At 45.6% G+C, this 21,089-nt stretch overlaps 1 protein-coding gene across 5 annotated transcripts in view; it reads left to right on the top strand.

Annotated features, from left to right (window-relative positions):
- LOC137377078 (DENN domain-containing protein 2B-like) overlaps nucleotides 1-21,089 on the top strand; it is a 565,382-nt gene that overhangs the window by 364,109 nt on the left and 180,184 nt on the right. The window lies entirely within an intron of this gene.

Below are 21,089 nucleotides of genomic sequence, written 5' to 3'. Positions count from 1 at the left end.
GTCTCATTCTCTCAGAAGAACATTTAAAATTTGCAGGTTTTCTTAAAAAAAAATTTAAAGTTTGTGTTCTGATATTTATATTTCTCCCTTAACCCGATGTGTACATTCCAATATTTATTTCATTTTCTGTACAATGATATAAATGCGATTTATAGTCCCTTCTTTATACTTCCTGCTTTGCCTTCTATGAGAATTCTTCCAACTAATTGGCTGATCGGCCTGCCTGCTGTCTGCCCTGTTGCTGGGTGCCACAGATCCCTTGTAGAAGGAGCCAAATTCAAAGCCTCTTTGCATAGAGGAAGTCTGTGCTGCTAGAACCCGCTAAAACTTTGTGGGCAGCTTTCTTTGAGGTCAGCAGCCAGTGACTGCAGAATCTGGGCCAGTAGTAATAAATATATTTACAGATTTCTTTTTGCAAGAATTGCAGCTGTTGCATGGTAATCAATATTAAAAGAGGCTGTTATCAAAATAGTGTTAATGTTTAAGAGTGTTGAGTCCATACAGAACTAATCTTTATTAGGCAATGCACACTGATATTAATAGTGATAATAGGTAGAGTTTCTAGTATCACAGTGTAAAAAATATATCTTCTTCTTCTTCTTTGGCCTCCTTATCTTGAGAGACAATGGGTCAGCGCCTGGAGGTGGTCAGTGGTGTGTGGAGCAGCGCCTGGAGTGGCTATAAAGGCCAATTCTAGAGTGACAGGCTCTTCCACAGGGGCTGCAGAAAAATTTGTTTGTCGGGGCTGTTACACAGTTGGCTCTCCCCTTGCGCATCTGTCTTTTTTCCTGCCAACTGCTAAGTCTCTTCGACTCGCCACACTTTAGCCCCGCCTTTATGGCTGCCCGCCAGCTCTGGCGAACGCTGGGAACTGACTCCCACGACTTGTGATCAATGTCACAGGACTTCATGTCGCGTTTGCAGACGTCTTTAAAGCGGAGACATGGACGGCTGGTGGGTCTGATACCAGTGGCGAGCTCGCTGTACAATGTGTCCTTGGGGATCCTGCCATCTTCCATGCGGCTCACGTGGCCAAGCCATCTCAAGCGCCGCTGACACAGTAGTGTTTATAAGCTGGAGATGTTGGCCGCCTCGAGGACTTCTGTGTTGGAGATACGGTCCTGCCACCTGATGCCAAGAATTCTCCGGAGGCAACGAAGATGGAATGAATTGAGACATCGCTCTTGGCTGACGTACATTGTCCAGGCCTCGCTGCCATAGAGCAAGGTACTGAGGACACAGGCTTGATACACTCGGACTTTTGTGTTCCGTGTCAGTGCGCCATTTTCCCACACTCTCTTGGCCAGTCTGGACATAGCAGTGGAAGCCTTTCCCATGCACTTGTTGATTTCTGCATCTAGAGACAGGTTACTGGTGATAATTGAGCCTAGGTAGGTGAACTCTTGAACCACTTCCAGAGCGTGGTCGCCAATATTGATGGATGGAGCATTTCTGACGTCCTGTCCCATGATGTTTGTTTTCTTGACGCTGATGGTTAGGCCAAATTCATTGCAGGCAGCCGCAAACCTGTCGATGAGACTCTGCAGACACTCTTCAGTGTGAGATGTTAAAGCAGCATCGTCAGCAAAGAGGAGTTCCCTGATGAGGACTTTCCGTACTTTGGGGACTTCGCTCTTAGACGGGCAAGGTTGAACAACCTGCCATCTGATCTTGTGTGGAGGAAAATTCCTTCTTCTGAAGACTTGAACGCATGTGAGAGCAGCAGGGAGAAAAAAATCCCAAACAGTGTGGGTGCGAGAACACAGCCCTGTTTCACGCCAGTCAGGATAGGAAAGGGGTCTGATGAGGTGCCGCTATGTTGAATTGTGCCTTTCATATTGTCATGGAATGAGGTGATGATACTTAGTAGCTTTGGTGGACATCCAATCTTTTCTAGTAGTCTGAAGAGACCATGTCTGCTGACGAGGTCAAAGGCTTTGGTGAGATCAATGAAAGCAATGTAGAGGGGCATCTGTTGTTCACGGCATTTCTCCTGTATCTGACGAAGGGAGAACAGCATGTCAATGGTCGATCTCTCTGCACGAAAGCCACACTGTGCCTCAGGATAGACACGTTCGGCCAACTTCTGGAGCCTGTTTAAAACGACTTGAGCAAAGACTTTGCCCACTATGCTGAGCAGGGAGATTCCATGGTAGTTGTTGCAGTCACCGCGGCCACCTTTGTTTTAATAGAGGGTGATGACATTGCCATCTCGCATGTCCTGAGGTACTGCTCCCTCGTCCCAGCACAGGCAAAGCCTTGGGCACTATGGCGTTGGAAGGATGAATGAGAATGGGCAGAGACTGCTTGAGTTGTGTACCTATCATAACCTCTACATCACCAACTCGTTCTTTCACACTAAACCCTGTCACCAGGTTTCATGGAGGCACCCAAGATCGCGTCATTGGCACCAGCTAGACCTCATCGTCAAGGCGAGCCTCCTTAAACAGTGTTCAAATCACACGCAGCTTCCACAGTGCGGACTGCGACACCGACCACTCCCTGGTGTGCAGCAAGGTTAGACTCAGACCAAAGAAGTTGCATCATTCCAAGCAGAAGGGCCACCCGCGCATCACCACGAGCAGAATTTCTCATCCACAGCTGTTACAAAAAAATATATCAACTGTAGTTAATGACATGAAGTGGCTTTTCATAACACTAAATTGATAGTCACATAGAAATCTGAATATATCTTCACCATTGTGGGGCTGAATTTTATACGGCGAGCTTGAAAGAAGGTGCAGCGCACATGCAGAGCGGACGCTGCTGAGCTCCCTTGATACTTCTCATAGGGGCTCTTTTAAATGGAGGGGGTGGAGCAGCTATCCCCGATGACGTAGAGAGCGTGGCCGCTCTGTCTCCGGAAACAGCATTCTGGCGCCACCACGCAGACGCCATTTTTAAAGGGCTTCAAGCTCTTAAATTTAAATGTTTAAAGGTCCCGCCACACTAATATTAGAAAAAAAAATTTATTTAAACTTTGCATCCCTTCTCCCACTGCAACCCCCCCCCCATGAGTTCTCAGTAAATAAAAAATTACCTATTCCCCCGAAAACTAATTTTTTAAACTCACCCCCCCCCAACTTCAGCACCTTTGACCTTCAACCTCTTCCCACCATCCCCACACCCAATCAAAGCGATTTTCCCTGCATGCCCCCCTGCCTGAAAATTTCATTCTTCCCACCTCCCCACCAGTGTCATGTCTCGCAACTCTGAACAGAGTTCTGGAGGCACGGGAATTCCCGGCGGCGGCAGGAATATCAGCATGGGACGGCCCTCGCTACCAGCTAAGTAATTATTCTTTAATTGTAACATCGTTTGCATATTAAAATGAAGACCCTGCTGCCAAGCGGTGGAGGGGCTGCACCGAGGCCTCGCCATCACCGGTAAAATGTGGAGTGGGGCCTTCCTGGCATGGGGTTGTGGTGGGCCCTCTCACGGAAGAATTTTCTGGGCCACCCCGCCATGACACCCAACGTCGGAGGGCTAGTAAAATTCAGCCCGTACTGTCAATGGGCATCCCTATTCCCCTGATTGAAGTTTCAAAATGGTTAAAAATATCTTTAAAATATCCATGAATATATTTTAATTCAATGTAACAATCTCACCTGCCCATTATTACTATGGATTGAAAACTACCTCTTGGATGATATTCTGTATTTGGCAAGAAATTCATGTGTCAAATCTTGATTTCCCCATCTCATACCCTCAAGATTTTAATCTCATGCTATTACCATGTTGCTAATTCCCAGTAGATTTTGTATTTTCTATAGCCCCAATAATTTTAAATTAGGGCTTTCACTAGATATAAATGGTGTGAAAGCCATAGTTCTCTCTTTTCCATCAGCATTTTCAGTCAGGCATGCAGGCAGAAAAAGGAAAACAAGAGTTGAAACTCTTGTCTACTTCTTAGTGACTGGTTTCAGAACAGTAAGGCCTCAGATGCCTGTCACAGAACCTAATGAGGGTTGTAAAATATCGATAAGGCAAGGTGGAAGAAAAGTTGTTCATAGGAGACATTTTTGTAAATCAAGAGGAAATTTTAATTTAGATCACCCTGTGGCATTCCCAGGTTGAAAGGGCAGGCAGATTATCAACTCAAAGAACTTTACAACATATGAAGGAGATAGTGTATTTGGATGAATCTTCAGCTTTCCCCACCCCCTCAACCTCTGGGGATGTTCTTGATCAATACTCTGCATCTCCGCCTGTAACTTCAGGGATACACCTTGACCAACTGCAGGCTTAAACCCAGTTCCTTCTATTAACAAAGCACTGCACTACTGTAACAACTTGATTGATACATTTCAAAGGAAGATAATAAGAGAAGTGGATAGTTTGTTTAAAGTTTCACAATCAAGCATTTTTCTTCATATTGTAATTGAGCATAATTCAAGTATGTTTAAAATATAGAAAATGTTTGGAGAAAATGACAGATGAAGGGAGTGAGGAAGAGAAGAAAGTACCTGAAAAATCTTTCTCTATTTTAACCAAAGTTAGAAATATTTGGGTCAGCTGGAAAAAGGTCGCGAGACATGCCAAGCATGTGATATAAATTTGAACCAGGACTGTAACATTTCTCAGATATCCAAGTAAGTAAGTCTGAATAAAACCCACATGTGGTTTCTGGCACCAGAGGACTCACACGACATGAACTCGGCTTTGCATTAAGATGCAATGAAGGAATTTACTCCCAAGTTAACTCAAAGCCTTCCACCACCCAAAAGGACAATCAACTCTTTGAAAACTCTTTGAATGCTGAGAAACTAACAGCAAAAACAGTAACAAGTATATAACAAGATTATTTCAAGTGATTATGATGTGATGAACATTTAGGGGCGAATTTTACAGACACCCCCCCTCGATGTTGGGGGTATTGGCGGGGGTTTGGGGATGGCCCGCCATGGATCTCGACGCTGGGAAGACCCGGCCCCATATTGCCGGCGGTGGCGAAGCCTTGTGGTCGTGCCCCCTCCACTGCCGCTTAGTGATATTTGGTGCGATATTTGTGCTGTTGGCCGAAACTCCCACGCCTTCAAATCTCCATCTGGAGATCCGAGGCGTAACACGGGTGGGGAGCGGGGAGCGGGTAGGTATTTAAGTGTGGGAGGAGGGACCGGGGTCAAACTAAAATGATTGGAGTAGGGGATGGTGGGAAGGATTAAAAATAAAAGTTTCTGAACTTTTGGGTGGGGTGGGGGGATGGTCAGGTGCACAAGGTAAGTATATTTTTTGGTGGGGGGAGAGGGCAAGCAATATAGTGTTTGGTTATTGGGGGGCTGGAAGAGGGGCTAGGAAAATTTATTTAATTGTTTTTAATAAAATCGAACTCCCTATTCCTTTAAAAATGCTAATAAAATATGAGGGCTCAAAGCCCTTTGAAAATGGCATCGGCGCCTATCCATTGGTGCCTGACGCCGTTGCTGGGGACACACCACCTGCCCACTCCACATCATCAGTGGGGGGGGGGGTGGCGGGCGGGGGGGCAGTCCACCCGGCCATGTAAATGAGCCACTGCATTTAACATCGTGCTGGCTCCGTGGAGTGAAGCCCGTGCGTGCGGGTTGCCATTTTTCTTTTACAGCTGCCGCCAATTACGGCAGTGGCAACAGAAAATTCAGCCCTCAGTTTCAACATGATATATTAATATATCTCTTGATCTATCAGAACAGTGGTGCATGACTTCAATATTCGGATTCTACTGAGTCTTCTTCAGAATCCTGACAACTGAATGCATCATATATTAGTGACTTTAAATAGTGCATGATGTCACCGCACCAGAATCATGAAACTCACCATGTCACACCATATATATATTCATTGGTACTCTGCTGCCACAGTGTGAAAAGTAACTGAGGCACAGAATCTTATGAAGTGGTGTCTCTGGACTTGCAGAAAGTTTTTGACAGAATTCCTCATAGAAGACTGCTAAAAACAATAGGAATTTAAGGGGAAACCTGAAACTGATTAAGAAGCTGTCTGAAAGAAAGGAAGCAGCAGGTATTTGTTGAGGAGGGACGTTCGAATGAGGGTGGGGGAGAAGTGCTAAGTAGTGTTCTTCAGGACTTGGTTCTGGAACATTACTGTTTCTAATTTATAGATACGCCTTGGACTCAGGACTATTGTCAAGTTAGTAGGTGATACAAATGAAGGGGAGGGCAAGCAGCGATATCAATATGGGTAAATCAAGCAGTGAACTAAAAATGGAATTAGATAAATTCTGTAAATGGGTAGAAGAGTGACAGATGCAAATTAATACAGATTAATGCATACTAAAAGAAAAATAGACAACATGCATTCTCTGGAGTGTGTAGAAAAATGGCTAAAGGTGAGGTTGAATGAGAAATCTGGGGGTGTGAGTAACCTCAGTACTTAGCCTGACAAGGTACTGCGAAGCAGTAATTAAAGCAAATAGAATGAAATATAGTAAAATCAGTACAGTACAAATCAGAGGAAGATATTGCAAAATTGCATAGTGCTTTGATCAGACAGCTTGTGTTCATTTTGATTACCACGTCACATGGGAACCAGGTAAGCCCTAGAGGCAGCTCAGAGAGGAGTCACAGGGTTGACCTCAACATTAGATGATTTAGCTATGAGGGCAAGTTCCACTATATAGCATTGGACTATATAGCATTGAAAAAAAATGACTAAGAACTTTACAGAATTATATAAGATATTTAAAAAAACTTGCATTTATGTAGCACCTTTCACAGCCACTGGACGTCCCAAAGCACTTAGCAGCCAATGAAGTACTTTTGAAGTGTCATCACTGTTGTAATATAGGAAACATATAATTTGCATGCCGTAAACTCCCACAAACAGCAATATGGTAATGACCAGATAATCTATTTTTGTAATGTTGATTGAGAGATAAACATTGGCCAGGACACCGAGGATATCTTCCCTGCTCTTCTTCAAAATAGTTACATGGGATCTTTTACAGACACCTGAGAAGGTAGATGGAGCTTCGGTTTAACATCTCATCTGAAAGACGACACCTCTATGACAGTGCAGCACTCCCTCAGTGCTGCACTGGAGTGTCAGCCTAGATTTTGTGCTCAAGTCCTGGAGTGGGACTTGAACCCACAAACTTCTGACTCAGGGAAAGATAAACTCAGAGCATTACCTCAAGGCAAGTAGAACCAGCGAGCATAGATTCATGCCGGTGATAAGCAAATTTAGGGTTGATGTCAAGAGGAATATTTTATACAAAAAGTATTTGACACTTGGAATAGACTTCCAGCAAGTTCAGTGGAAGCAGAAACCTTGTAGAGTTATTCAAGACCATATTGGACTGGGTGATGATAGGGAAAGCTGTAGCTTTTCATTTCAGGTGACTGAGATAAGTTGAAATAATGCCAGTCCACATCTGTTTTCATCCTTTGATCATGTTAAAATGATTTCTGGAACATAATGATTTTTAAAGCATTTCTGATGTGTGGAGGACACATTCCTCTTCCAATGTCATATCAAATAATGCATGATATATGTCATCCTGAGAGGCATTGGTAGGCAAGATCTTTATAATTAACAGCACTTAATCTGTCACACCAAATGCATATTTCATATCTGTGCCACCAGCAAGGTATTGAGCTACTACATGTGTACCATGCTTGTAAAACTGCACTGTATTCAGTGGTGCATCTCATATAGCCAGATTCCTGTGTGAACTCGAATTTTAAATGTGGTTTTGGAATTTTGTTTTCTTGGGGTTAGAACTGTGCCAAGGAAGCTTTGAATGGCACAGTAATGGTATAAGGGGGCATTTCCTTTCTGGTTGCAGAGAAGTCCCAGAGAACACATTAAGTTGTTGATCTTAGCTGTGTTGCTGCAGAAAGGTGCCAGGGAGAAACTGATTTTTGAATTTCAGACCTATTTTGGTATAAACTTTTAGTAAATTGTGGTTAGGCACAACTTGTACATCACTCAGAGATGATGGAATAACTGGCCGGGGAAGAGGCTGATGCTTTCCCTGACTACGGATATTCTTCTTCTTCTTTGGCCTCCTTGTCTCGAGAGACAATGGGTAAGCGCCTGGAGGTGGTCAGTGGTTTGTGAAGCAGTGCCTGGAGTGGCTATAAAGGCCCATTCTAGAGTGACAGACTCTTCCACAGGTGCTGCAGATAAAATTGGTTGTCAGGGCTGTTACACAGTTGGCTCTCATCTTGCGCATCTGTCTTTTTTCCTGCCAACAGCTAAGTCTCTTCGACTCGCCACTCTTTAGTCCCGCCTTTATGGCTGTCCGCCAGCTCTGGTGATCACTGGCAACTGACTTCCACGACTTGCGATCAATGTTTCAGGACTTCATGTCGCGTTTGCAGACATCTTTAAAGCAGAGACATGGACGGCCGGTGGGTCTGATACCAGTGACGAGCTCGCTGTACAATGTGTCCTTGGGGATCCTGCCATCTTCCATGCGGCTCACATGGCCAAGCCATCTCAAGCGGAGCTGGCTCAGTAGGGTGTATATGCTGGGGATGTTGGCCCCATCGAGGACTTCTGTGTTGGAGATACGGTCCTGCTACCTGATGCCAAGGATTCTCCGGAGGCAACGAAGATGGAATGAAATGAGACGTCATTCTTGGCTCACATACGTTGTCCAGGCCTCGCTGCCGTAGAGCAAGGTACTGAGGACACAGGCTTGATACACTCGGACTTTTGTGTTCCGTGTCAGTGCGCCATTTTCCCACACTCTCTTGGCCAGTCTGGACATAGCAGTGGAAGCCTTTCCCATGCACTTGTTGATTTCTGCATCAAGAGACAGATTACTGGTGATAGTTGAGCCTAGGTAGGTGAACTCTTGAACCACTTCCAGAGCGTGGTCACCGATATTGATGGATGGAGCATTTCTGATGTCCTGTCCCATGATGTTCGTTTTCCTGAGGCTGATGGTTAGGCCAAATTCGTTGCAGGCAGCCGCAATCCTGTCGATGAGTCTCTGCAGACACTCTTCTGTGTGGGATGTTAATGCAGCATCGTCAGCAAAGAGGAGTTTCCTGATGAGGACCTTCCGTACATTGGTCTTCGCTCTTAGGCGGGCAAAGTTGAACAACCTGCCATCTGATCTTGTGTGGAGGAAAATTCCTTCTTCTGAAGACTTGAACACATGTGAGAGCAGCAGGTAGAAGAAAATCCCAAACAGTGTAGGTGCGAGATCACAGCCCTGTTTCACGCCACTCAGGATAGGAAAGGGGTCTGATGAGGCACCGCTATGCTGAATTGTGCCTTTCATATTGTCATGGAATGAGGTGATGATACTTAGTAGCTTTGGTGGACATCCGATCTTTGCTAGTAATCTGAAGAGCCCACGTCTGCTGACAAGGTCAAAGGCTTTGGTGAGATCATTGAAAGCAATGTAGAGGGGCATCTATTGTTAGCGGCATTTCCCCTGTAGCTGGCGAAGGGAGAACAGCATGTCAATGGTGGATCTCTCTGCTCGAAAGCTACACTGTGCCTCAGGGTAGACATGCTCAGCCAGCTTCTGGAACCTGTTTAAAGTGACTCGAGCGAAGACTTTCCCCACTATGTTGAGCAGGGAGATTCCACGGTAGTTGTTGCAGTCACTGCGGTCACCATTGTTCTTATAGAGGGTGATGATATTGGCATCGCGCATGTCCTGAAGTACTGCTCCCTCATCACAGCACAGGCAAAGCAGTTCGTGGAGTGGTGAGAGTATAGCAGGCTTGGCACTCTTGATTATTTCAGGGATAATGCGTCTTTCCCAGGGGCTTTTCCACTGGCTAGAGAATCAATGGCATCACTGAATTCCGATTTTGTTGGCTGTTCGTCCAGCTCATCCATGACTGGCAGAGACTGTGCTGCATTGAGGGTGGTCTCAGTGACAACATTTTCCCTGGAGTACAGTTCTAGGTTGCGTTGGTCAGTGATCGTGTCCCCTGATTTAGACTTGAGAGGGACGATCTTCCTGATGGTTGGCCCAAAAGCTCTCTTAATGCCATCATACATTCCTCTGATGTTACGGATATTACTGAAGTGATATTGGGAGAGTAAATGGTATTGTGGGAGGGACCATGCTCACCTGTACCACTTCAACTTCTAGTTGGCACAGTGAAAATCAGCAGCTTACTGTCTGTAAAGTGACAGCCATGAATTCACTTCTGTGTGCTATCCAAGAAGTGCCAGTAGTACTTCAAACTTAAAGCTGAAATTATCCTGTCGCACATTACTCCATTATTACGGGTACATTTTTCTTCAGAATGTCAGCAAAAGATATGCTTTCAATGAGTGAAACTGTCCAGTGTTCCAAATTGGTCATCTTCCTTGATGAAATATCGGAATATGGATCAGAAAATATTTTCTGGTCCTGAGTGTGTGTGTGTGTGTGTGTCTGAGTCTGACTGGGTCTGTGTGTGTATGTGCGAGTGTGTCTCTGGGTCTGTTTGTGTGGGGGTCTGGTCTGTGTGTGTGTGGGTCTGGTTCTGTGTGTTTCTGTCTGTCTGGGTCTGTCTGTGTGTTTCTGTCTGTCTGTCTGGGTCTGTGTGTGGTGTGTGTGTATCTGGGTCTAGGTCTGTGTGTGTGCGTGTGTATATGTGTGTGTGTGTCTGTGTGTGTGTCTGTCTGTCTGTCTGGGTCTGTGTGTGAGTGTGTGTGCGAGTGTGTCTCTGGGCCTGTGTGTGTGTGGGTCTGGGTCTGTGCGTGTGTGCGCGTGTGTGTCTGTCTGGATCTGTGTGTGTGTGTCTGTCTGTCTGACTGGGTCTGTGTGTGTGTGTGTGTGTGTGCGTATCTGCGTGTGTGTGAGTGTGTCTGTGTGTGTGTGAGTGTGTCCCTGGGTCTGTGTGTGAGTGTGTGTGTGTGTGTGCGTGTCTGTGTGTGTGTGAGTGTGTCTCTGGGTCTGTGTGTGTGGGTCTGGGTCTGTGTGTCTGCGCGCGCATGTGTCTGTCTGGGTCTGTGTGTATGTGTGTGTGTCTGTCAGTCTGACTGTGTGTGTGCGTGTGTGTGTCTGTCTGGGTGTGTGTGTTTCTGTCTGTCTGGGTCTGGCTGTGTGTTTCTGTCTGTCTGGGTCTGTGTGTGGTGTGTGTGTATCTGGTTCTGTGTGGGTCTGGGTCTGTGTGTGTCTGTGTGCGTGTGTATATGTGTGTGTGTGTCTGTGTGTATGTGTGTGTGTGTGTCTGTCTGGGTCTGTATGTGAGTGTGTGTGCGAGTGTGTCTCTGGGCCTGTGTGTGTGGGGGTCTGGGTCTATGTGTGTGTGCGCGTGTGTGTCTGTCTGGATCTCTGTGTGTGTGTGTGTGTGTGTCTGTCTGTCTGACTGGGTCTGTGTGTGTCTGTGTGTGTGTGTGTGCGTGTCTGTGTGTGTGAGTGTGTCTCTGGGTCTGTGTGTGAGTGTGTCTGTGTGCGTGTCTGTGTGTGTGTGTGTGAGTGTGTCTCTGGGTCTGTGTGTGTGGGTCTGGGTCGGTGTGTGTGTGCGCGCGTGTGTGTCTGTCTGGGTCTGTGTGTATGTGTGTGTGTCTGTCAGTCTGACTGTGTGTGTGTGTGTCTGTCTGGGTGTGTGTCTGTCTGGGTGTGTGTTTCTGTCTGTCTGGGTCTGTGTCTGTCTGGGTCTGTGTGTGTGTGTCTCTGGGTCTGTGTGTGTGTGTGGCTGGGTCTGTCTGTGTCTGTCCGTGTGTGTGTGAATGTGTGTGTGTGTCTGTGTGTGTGTCTGTCTTGGTCTGTGTATGAGTGTGTGTGTGTGTCTGTCTGTCTGGGTGTGTCTGTCTGGGTGTGTGTGTGTGTCTGTCTGGGTCTGTCTGGGTGTGTGTGTGTCTGTGTGTGTGTCTGTCTGGGCGTGTGTGTGTGTCTGTCTGTCTGGGTGTGTGTCTGTCTGGGTCTGTGTGTGTGTGTGTGTGTGTGTGTCTGGGTCTTTGTGTGTGTGTGTCTGGGTCTTTGTGTGTGTGTCTGCGTCTTTGTGTGTGTGTGTGTGTGTGTGTCTGGGTCTTTGTGTGTGTGTGCGTGCGTGTCTGTGTGGTTTGCATTCTTGCCTCTGAGTCAGAAGGTTATTGGTTCAAGTCCCACTTGGGAGACTTCATACAATAGAATCATAGAATGGTTTTGGCACAGAAGGAGGCCATTCAGCTCTTCGTGTCTGTGCTGGCTCTCTGAAGGAGCAATTCACCTCGTGCCACTCCCCTCCCTTCTCCCTGTAGCCCTGCACATTCTTCCTTTTCAGATATAATCCAGTTTTCTCCTGAATGCCTCGACTGAACCTGCCTCCACGCAATGTCAGATAGTGCATTCCAGATCCTCCACCGCGTGAAGGAGTTTTTCCTCATTTCGCCATTGCTTCTTTTGCCAATTACTTTAGTCCATAATCCCGGCTGACATTGCAGTGCAGTGTCAGAGGTGCTGTCTTTTGGATGAGACAGTAAACCAAGGCCCATCTTCCCTCTCAGGTGGACGTAAAAGATCCCATGACACTATTTCTAAGAAGAACAGAGGAGTTATCCCTGATGTCGTGGTGAATATTCGTCCTTCAATCATTCAAAATCACAAAAACAGATTATCTGGTCATTATCACGTACAGTTTGCGGGAGCTTGCTGTGTGCAACTTGGCTGCTGTGTTTCCTACATTACAACAGTGACTACAGTTCAAAAGTACTTCCTTGGTTGTAAAGCGTGTTGGGACATCCTGGGTGTGCAAGATATAATATAAATGCAAGTCTTTCTTTATAAACATCAACTAAAATGCTAATCTTTACAAGATTTGGTGATGAGTATTAACTCATCTTTAGATGGCTGCTGACTGGCAAGCTCTCCAACGTAAATGGGTCGGACATGAAGCAGTGCTACCTGAAGCAAATTCCAGATAATATGCAAGTCCAGCCATCATAGCTGGCGGTGTACATCAAAGTAAACAGTTTTCAGTCTTGCATCCAATGGCAGTACTGCCTCAGATATCAATATAAATCCTTGCTGCCAGAAGCTTAACTGACCAAAAATATGTCCGCCAAGTGCATAAAGTTGGAAAAGTGATGTTGCTGTTCTGGCAATCACAAGAAATAATGAAGATGAGACCAAAACTAATTCGAAGGGTTAAATCCCATAATATTTAACATTCAAAATTTTAGAATGCCTTTTCTATAGTTGTTATATATGGTTTGCAAACAACAAAGAATTTCCATTTAGTGGATAGCAACATTTACACAGCCCGGGATGTGATAGTTGGTGGAATAGAAGACAATTTTTCTATCAAGACTTGGCACTGGAGCTTGGGTGCAGCTGTTGTCAGATTTTCAGTGAGTATATTGCCTGGATATAGTCCTGTGAATTCCTGCAGGGAGCCTGTGGGGCCTCTATTAGTCATAATTAGTTTGCGGATGAAAGAACGACCAGTCTCTGGGTCTGAAATGCACCAAATTGCTATTCTCTTAAAGGTGAAATGAGAGTCATGCTGGTATGACACAGGTGTGACTAATACCCTGTGACACTGAGACTAACCCAGAGTTTGGCTTCAGTTTTTATAGATTGAGTGGACTCGGCATATGGTTTTTCATTGCTTGCTTTTCTGATGATGTTGTGAATGCAAGCACAGTTTAATTGGTTCACATACACTCCTGCTCTCTGTGTATATGATGACAAAGGGACATCTGAACAAATCAGTTGTCACAGAGATTTAAAGACTGTTGGAATAACATGCTGGCCCTGAACTTATTCCATCATCAAGCATTCTGTCAACAGAGTAATTTTATTTGTTTTGGTTGTAACAGTATTCAATCCATTCTGCACATTCTGTTTGAAAAGGCATTAGTTTTAGACTGGCATTAAATTTCCAATATAAAAAAGATGTATATTATAACAAATAAGAGCATGAGTAGCCCATGCGGCTCCTTGAGCTTGTCCTGCCATTCAATAAGATCATGGCTGATCCTTTACCTAAGCTACACCTTCCCGCACTCTCCCATATCCCTTGATTCCCTGAGAAGCCTAACATCTATCTATCTCTAACTTGACTGTACTCAGCAACTGTGCATCTACAGCTCTCTGCACTAGAGAATTTCAAAGGTTCAAAACCCTTTGAGTGAAGACATTTCTCCTCATCTCAGCCCTTAATGGCTGATTCCTTATACTGGAACTGTGACCCCCTAGTTTTCCTCAGCCAGGAGAACATCCCTCCAGCATCTAGTTGCTTAAAAATTTTAGATGTTTCAATGAGATCATCTCTCATTCCTCTAAACTCTCAGGAATATAGGCCTCGTCTACTCTATCTTTCCTCATAGGACACCTCCCTCATCCCAGAAATCAGTCTGGTGAACTTTAATTGCAATCCTTAAGGCAAGTAGGCCTTTCATTAGGTAAGGAGACCAAAATTGCACACAATATCCCAGGTGTGGTCTCACCAAGGCCCTACACAATTGAAGTAAATCTTAGCCTTTATTACAAAGGGATTGAGTATATCAGTATTAAATATTCACAGATTAGATCTATCTTGGTACAGATGCAGAGTAAACTCCCCTCAAGTATACTCCAACAATATGTTTTAACTGTTGCTTCAGAGAATCACTCCCTCCTACTCCACCCTGACATTTCCATTTCATGGAGCAATTGTTCATGCAGACTCTTTGGACTGGATTTTGTTCCCACCCTGACGTCAGGTTCTGTGGTCATCAGGGGGTGGGGTGGGGGGGGGCTAGAAAATCGGAGTGGCAGTGGTTGCCACGGAATCCGACTCCGAGAATATCAGGTCTTATCTTCCTGGCGGCAGGGAAGCTCCGTGGCGCCCCTCCGCTGCTCTAAGACAGGACCCAAGTTAGCATATTTAAATTACATATTTTCATGAATTAAAATGTAAACCGCAGCGATCTTACCTTCAGTTTCTGATCCTCAGCGCAACGAGCTGCACTCGTGCCTTCACTTTCCTGCCCAGGGAAAGCTGGCGCCACCAAGATGGGGATAGGGTGAACTCTGCACTCTGATGGGTGGGGAGGGGAAGGAGTGAACTCTGCACTCTCATGGAGGGGCGAGGGGTGAACTCTGCACTCTGATGGGGGGGGGGGGGCGAGGGGTGAACTCTGCACTCTGATGGGTGGGGAGGGGAAGGGGTGAACTCTGCACTCATGGGGGCGGGGCGAGGGGTGAACTCTGCACTCTGATGGGGGGAAGGGGTGAACCCTGCACTCTCATGGGTGGGGAGGGGAAGGGGTGAACTCTGCACTCTGATGGGTGGGGAGGGGAAGGGGTGAACTCTGCACTCTCATTGGGGGGGGGGCGAGGGGTGAACTCTGTACTCTGATGGGTGGGGAGGGGAAGGGGTGAACTCTGCACTCTCATGGGTGGGGTGGGGGAAAGGAGAGGGGTGAACTCTGCACTCTGATGGGTGGGGGGGAGGAAGGGGTGAACTCTGCACTCTGATGGGAGGGGTGGAGGAAGGGGTGAACTCTGCACTCTGATGAGAGGGGGAAGGGGTGAACTTGGCGCTCTGATGGGTGGGGAGAGGGGAAGGGGTGAACTCGGCATAACAGTGTACGGTTTGCAGGGCTGGCACCATTGTATCCATGATTGCTGAAAAAGAGCTATCCAGCCTAATCCCATTTTCCAACTCTTGGTCCGTAGCCTGAAGGTTATGGCACTTCAGGTGCATAACCAAGTGGTTTTTAAATGAGATGAGGGTTTCTGCCTCTACCACCCTTTCAGACAGTGCGGTGAATTTCTATGATTCTATGGGAAGTAAAAGTAATTGATGGCATGAAGGCCAGTTTATCAGTATGTGGACATACTGAATTTATGAGGCAGTAAATATCTTGGGCATGCTGACCGTACAGTGAAGACAGTTATGAGTGAACAAGATGTATTTCTGCCAAGTAAACTGGGTGATCCTAATATGACTAGCTTTTATTTCACTTGATGCTGTAGTATATTTGTCAAATTGTTTTATCGTACTTTATAAGTTAGGAAGAGGGCAATATTTGATCCATTATGATGATGTTTTCAGTGTAGACTTCCTGTGGTCCAAAGGTATTGAGAGTGATTTTAATCCGACTGGCCTGCAGGAAACCAAGCAGTGAAATTCGACGAGGTCACTCACCCACACTGAAGTTGCCCAGATCCCACCAAGGGAGATTTTTAAACAAGCGACTGACCACCAAAGGCCAGCGGGATTCATCTTAATTTAAATACGCAGTTCGGGATCTAATGATATCATTGGGCTCTGACTGCAATTTTAACTGAAGCTGAGTGGTTTTCCTGCTAGGCTGAAGAGAGCCGAAAGCTGGCAGGAAGATGAAGAGGTCCAGACAGATAAGTATTTTTACTTTCCTGTGTGGGGCCCAGAAGAGCTGGAGCACTCCTCCAGGCCCCACAAGGGATGTTTAGGCCCCCATCCCCAACCTACCCTGGACTGGCTTTACTATGCATTCTAAAATACCTGCAGTTTTTGTCTTCAAACCTCTATGAATTCACTTTATTTTAAAGCACAGCCCGTAAACCTAACTTGTTTACAAAATTCTTTCCACAGAGAAAAAAATGAACAAAATCCTAGAATGTGACTTTCCAAAATGACAGTAACCAATATTTGGTCCAATGAAACATTGCCATGTGAAGAGCTGTGCAATAGGCAGGCATGTGCTGGGGCCTCAACTTTTTACAATTTATATAAATGACTTAGAAGAAGGGACCGCAGGTATGGTTGCTAAATTTGCTAAAGGCACAAAGATTGGTAGGAAAGTAACTTGTGAAGAGGACATAAGGAGGCTACAAAGGGATATAGATAGGTCAAGTGAGTGGGCAAAGACCTGGCAAATGGAGTATAATGTGGGAAAGTGTGAAATTGTCCACTTTGACTGGAAGAATAAAGAAGCATATTATCTAAATGGTGAGAGATTGCAGAGCTCTGAGATGCAGAGGGATCTGGGGTCCTAGTGCATGAATCGCAAAAGGTTAGCAGGTACAGCACGTAATTAGGAAAGCTAATCGAATGTTATCGTTTATCACGAGGGGAATTGAAAACAAAAGTAGGGAGGTTATACTTCAGCTATACAGGGCGTTGGTGAGACCACATCTGGAGTACTGTGTACAGTATTGGTCTCCTTATTTGAGGAATGATGTAAATGTGTTGGAGGCAGTACAGAGAAGGTTTTCTAGACTAATAGCTGGAATCGGTGGGCAGTCTTATGAGGAAAGATTGGACAGGCTAGGCATGCATCCACTGGAATTTAGAAGAGTAAGAGGCAACTTGATTGAAACATATAAGATCCTAAGGGATCTTGACAGGGTGGATGTGGAAAGGATGTTTCCCCTTGTGGGAGAATCTTGAACTATGGGTCACTGTTTAAAAATAAAGGGTCGCCCATTTAAGACAGAGATGAGGAGAAATGTTTTCTCTCCGAGGGTTGAGAGTCTTTGGAATTCTCTTCCTCAAAAGGCAGTGGAAGCAGAGTCTTTGAATATTTTTAAGGCAGAGCTAGATAGATTCTTGATAAGCAAGGGGGTGAAAGGTTATCATGGGTAGGTGGAAATGTGGAGTCATCAGTTCAGCCATGATCTTGTTGAATGGTGGAGCAGGCTCGAGGGGTCGAGTGGCCTACTCCTGCTCCTAATTCGTATGTTCGTACCATGATGAATAATGGGTTAATATTTGAAGGTATCTCATCTCTGCTATGGATGATTGTGTATAAATGATTGTGTTCACTGAGCTGCTAATTTAATAAATTAGTTCAAATTCCAGTTTAATGCTTCAGTTAGCTTTTTATTATTACAAGGTCTAGAATGTTAATTCTATTGATGATTAAACACACATAGGTGTGGGAATGCTCTCCCTTAGACTAAACTATACCAAACATCTGCATACACAAAAATACTCTGGATGATTATAATTTGTTTTATTATTGTTCCTCCTACACTTCACTAAATTCTGAATACATATCTCTGATTGAGCTGTGACTAACTAACTTCCTTGATGTTTCCACACCTGGAGCCATTTCTAAGACCATCGTACTGTTTTTCACTATTTTCTGTTCCTAAAGCATTAACTCTTCATAAACTGCTAGTTTAAGGTTGCATTTAAACTACAATGGTAGCGTTAATGCAAAAACTAAGAAGTTTTCATGCAGCTGTAGTCTAAAGACTGTGGTACAGTGTCCTTTGACCTCTGGCTTGAATTTGAGTGTGGCTCAGGCTAATGGGACAAATATTGTCTCCTTAATGTGGTAAGATTCCACCGTGAAATTATGACGAATTTGCAGTAGTGTCGATCCAGTTCCCATTCTTCAGGAGACCGCAGTACAAAATTGGACACAATTAATTTTTCTGAGAATCATAATAATGACTAATTTATATATTAAAAAATTACACTGGTGAGCTTTTGAGTTCGTGAAAGACATAATAATACAAAAGCAATATACTGCAGATGCTGGAAATCTGAAATTAAAACAAAAAGTGCTGGATATACTCAGCAGGTCTGGCAGCATCTGTGGAGAGAGAAGTAGAGTTAACGTTTCAGAGACTGGAGTTCTGATGAAAGGTCGCAGACTTGAAATGTTAACTCTGCTTCTCTCTCCACAGATGCTGCCAGACCTGCTGAGTATTTCCAGCACTTTCTGTTTTTATTATTGTTGATGAAAGACATATTGTACTAGATTTTCAACTTGCTACCTGGGCCTAAAACCGGCGCTGCAGATTGGCAACCCATTACAGAACGTGCCCAATTTTCATTTCATTGATTTAACCGCCCACCATCAGGTGTGAATTTCCAGCTGAGCCTTGTTGTTTTTACATCACAACATTATCTCCACATCCAATCGCAATAGAAAACCATGAAATGTATTCACATAATCTTCCTCACCAGAAGGCAGCAGAATAAATACTTAGCTAATCTATGATTTGGATTATTAATTGCCAAACATTGTTATTGAATAATAAATGCAGAAGTGAACAGAAACAATGATGCTCTTTAGATTTTCAATACTTACAAGCTTAACTATCCCTTCACAGAAGATATAAACTAACAGTTGTATCTGCTGCTCTGACCTGCAGTATAATCTGGGCTACTCCCAAAGGCTGGAATCTTATGTGGTCCCCAAAGTGGGGTTGGAGGCAGGGGATATGGAAAATTGCAGCGGGGGATGGGGGCAGAGGGCCCATCACTAAGCGATCTTAAGGGGCGGGGGAGGTCGGGGGGGGCGGAATAGGCCGACGACGGCCTTCCTGCCCAGAGGCCAATTAAGGCTTTTAAGTGGCCTATTAATGGCTAATTAAGGGCCTGTTCTCACCACTGCTGGGATCTTACCAGTGGCGGTAGGTGCCTCCGCCACGCGGGGTGGGCGCCTTGTAACATGAGATGCACTCTCTGCGGCCTTTGGGGGCGAGGGGCCCCTCCTGTGTGTGCAGCCATGGAGGACCCCAACTAGGAACCACTTTACCCCCAGGACCCCCCCCTTCCACTGGGCTGCACAAACAGCCTCCCACCTCCCCCCCCCACCCCCGCCATCGCCGGAGCCTTCCAGACTGGCCCCGGTGACCACACCTCCTCTAACCTGAGGTCCACGGTTCCAGTGCTGGGCCTGTGTCCAAGGCAGCTCTTGGAGGCGGGTTCCCCGTCTTTAAAGGGACGGGGATCCCAGCTTATGAAATTTAGATTTAAAAAGACTGGAGGATTACTTCGGGGAGGGGGCACAAAAAGGCAGAGGCAGTCTTTCCCCTGCCTTTTCAGTCTGGCGCCAGGAGCCCCGCCTCTAACACGAAATCCCAGCCATAATATGGCAGTTTGTTGAGCTCAACCCATGCCCATTGCTTCTAAGCAAAATATTGCAAAGGCTGGAAATGATTACTTCTGTTTTCTTTTCCTTTGGCCCATCCTCTCCTGTCACCCAGTAACTTCCTGCAATCCTACAACAGCCACCCCACCTCAACTTCACTCCATTGACTCTGACCTCTTATGCATCCCCTACCTCTGCTCTAACATTGGCGGTTGAGCCTTCAGCTGTTTAGGTCCCACACTCTGGAATTCCCTCCCTAACCCCCTCCACCTTATCCTGTCGTCCTTTAATATCTTCCTTAAAACCACCTCTTGGACTAAGCTTTTGGTTAGCTCTCAAAATTTCTTCTTCTTTGACTTGGCAGGAGCATGAATGTACCTCCTAGCCCACAAAAATCTTCTGTTCTGCAGCGGCCTGTCCATACCCACCCACCCAACCCTCCTAACCATTCCAATTGCCTCCCCTTCCAGCTCAGCTCCATGATGGAGTCATTGGAATTCTGACTCCCATCGACCAATGAGCTGCCTATCAACACTTGCATCTCACTGGGATTATGGAAGTGAGATTTGGCCATCAGAACGGCTCCGGCTGGTCTGCAGGAACTTTGAGCAGGCTGCTCCTTCCACTTTCCCTCTGAGTCTGCCCATATATGTGTTGTGACAGAAAGAAAGAAGTCTGTTCTATGACATGTCAAAGACACAAAAGCTGTACTTACAGCACCACCATGAAGGAATCAATGACAAGCTGATTTTTCCTCCTCCCCCATCCGGAGGAAAGAGCAGAAACATTCCAAATTTAAAATTATGACGTAATATTCATAACTTATTGAGTCTCTCATTTTGATGCACCTCTTATTACACCATGATTTCTTTGCTTTCTTCCATTTTTCTTCCATTTGGTTTTCTTTTGCCCTTCCCTTTACCTTTTCCCTCACTCTACATCATCACGGCTGTCCCTCGATTCAAGGATGACATCTACTCAGGGTCATGAGTTTTTGCCATGGGTCTTCAGGTGACTGAACAGGCCGATGCTCGACCAGCTGATCTTTGGGCACATGGGGCAGGAATCCCTCGAGGTAGTGGGATCTGGAGTGCAGGATTTGCTTCCTTTCTTTCCTGCTATGCCACCCCCTCTGCCTCATCATTAAGGCATTTGGACTCAAAGCATAATGCAGCTTAATGGACAAGTTGTCGCCATTTTGAACAATTGGTAGCAAGCTCCTCCCAGTCAATGTCAATGCTGCTGCACATCAAAGAGAGCTGCAGAGTGTCTTTGAAGTGTTTTCTTTGTCCTCCTGGAAAGCTGGGCCATTTGGGAGTTGAGAAAACCGGACCTGGTGGGGGAGACAGTTTTTGGCTATCCGGACACAGTGTCCAGTCCATCGAAGTTGATTTTGCAGGAGT

The sequence above is a fragment of the Heterodontus francisci genome, chromosome 14, assembly GCF_036365525.1.
Source record: "Heterodontus francisci isolate sHetFra1 chromosome 14, sHetFra1.hap1, whole genome shotgun sequence".
Taxonomy (NCBI): Eukaryota; Metazoa; Chordata; class Chondrichthyes; order Heterodontiformes; family Heterodontidae; genus Heterodontus; species Heterodontus francisci.
The sequence above is the reverse complement of the archived record's forward strand: the minus strand, read 5'-3'. Positions and strand labels throughout refer to the sequence as shown.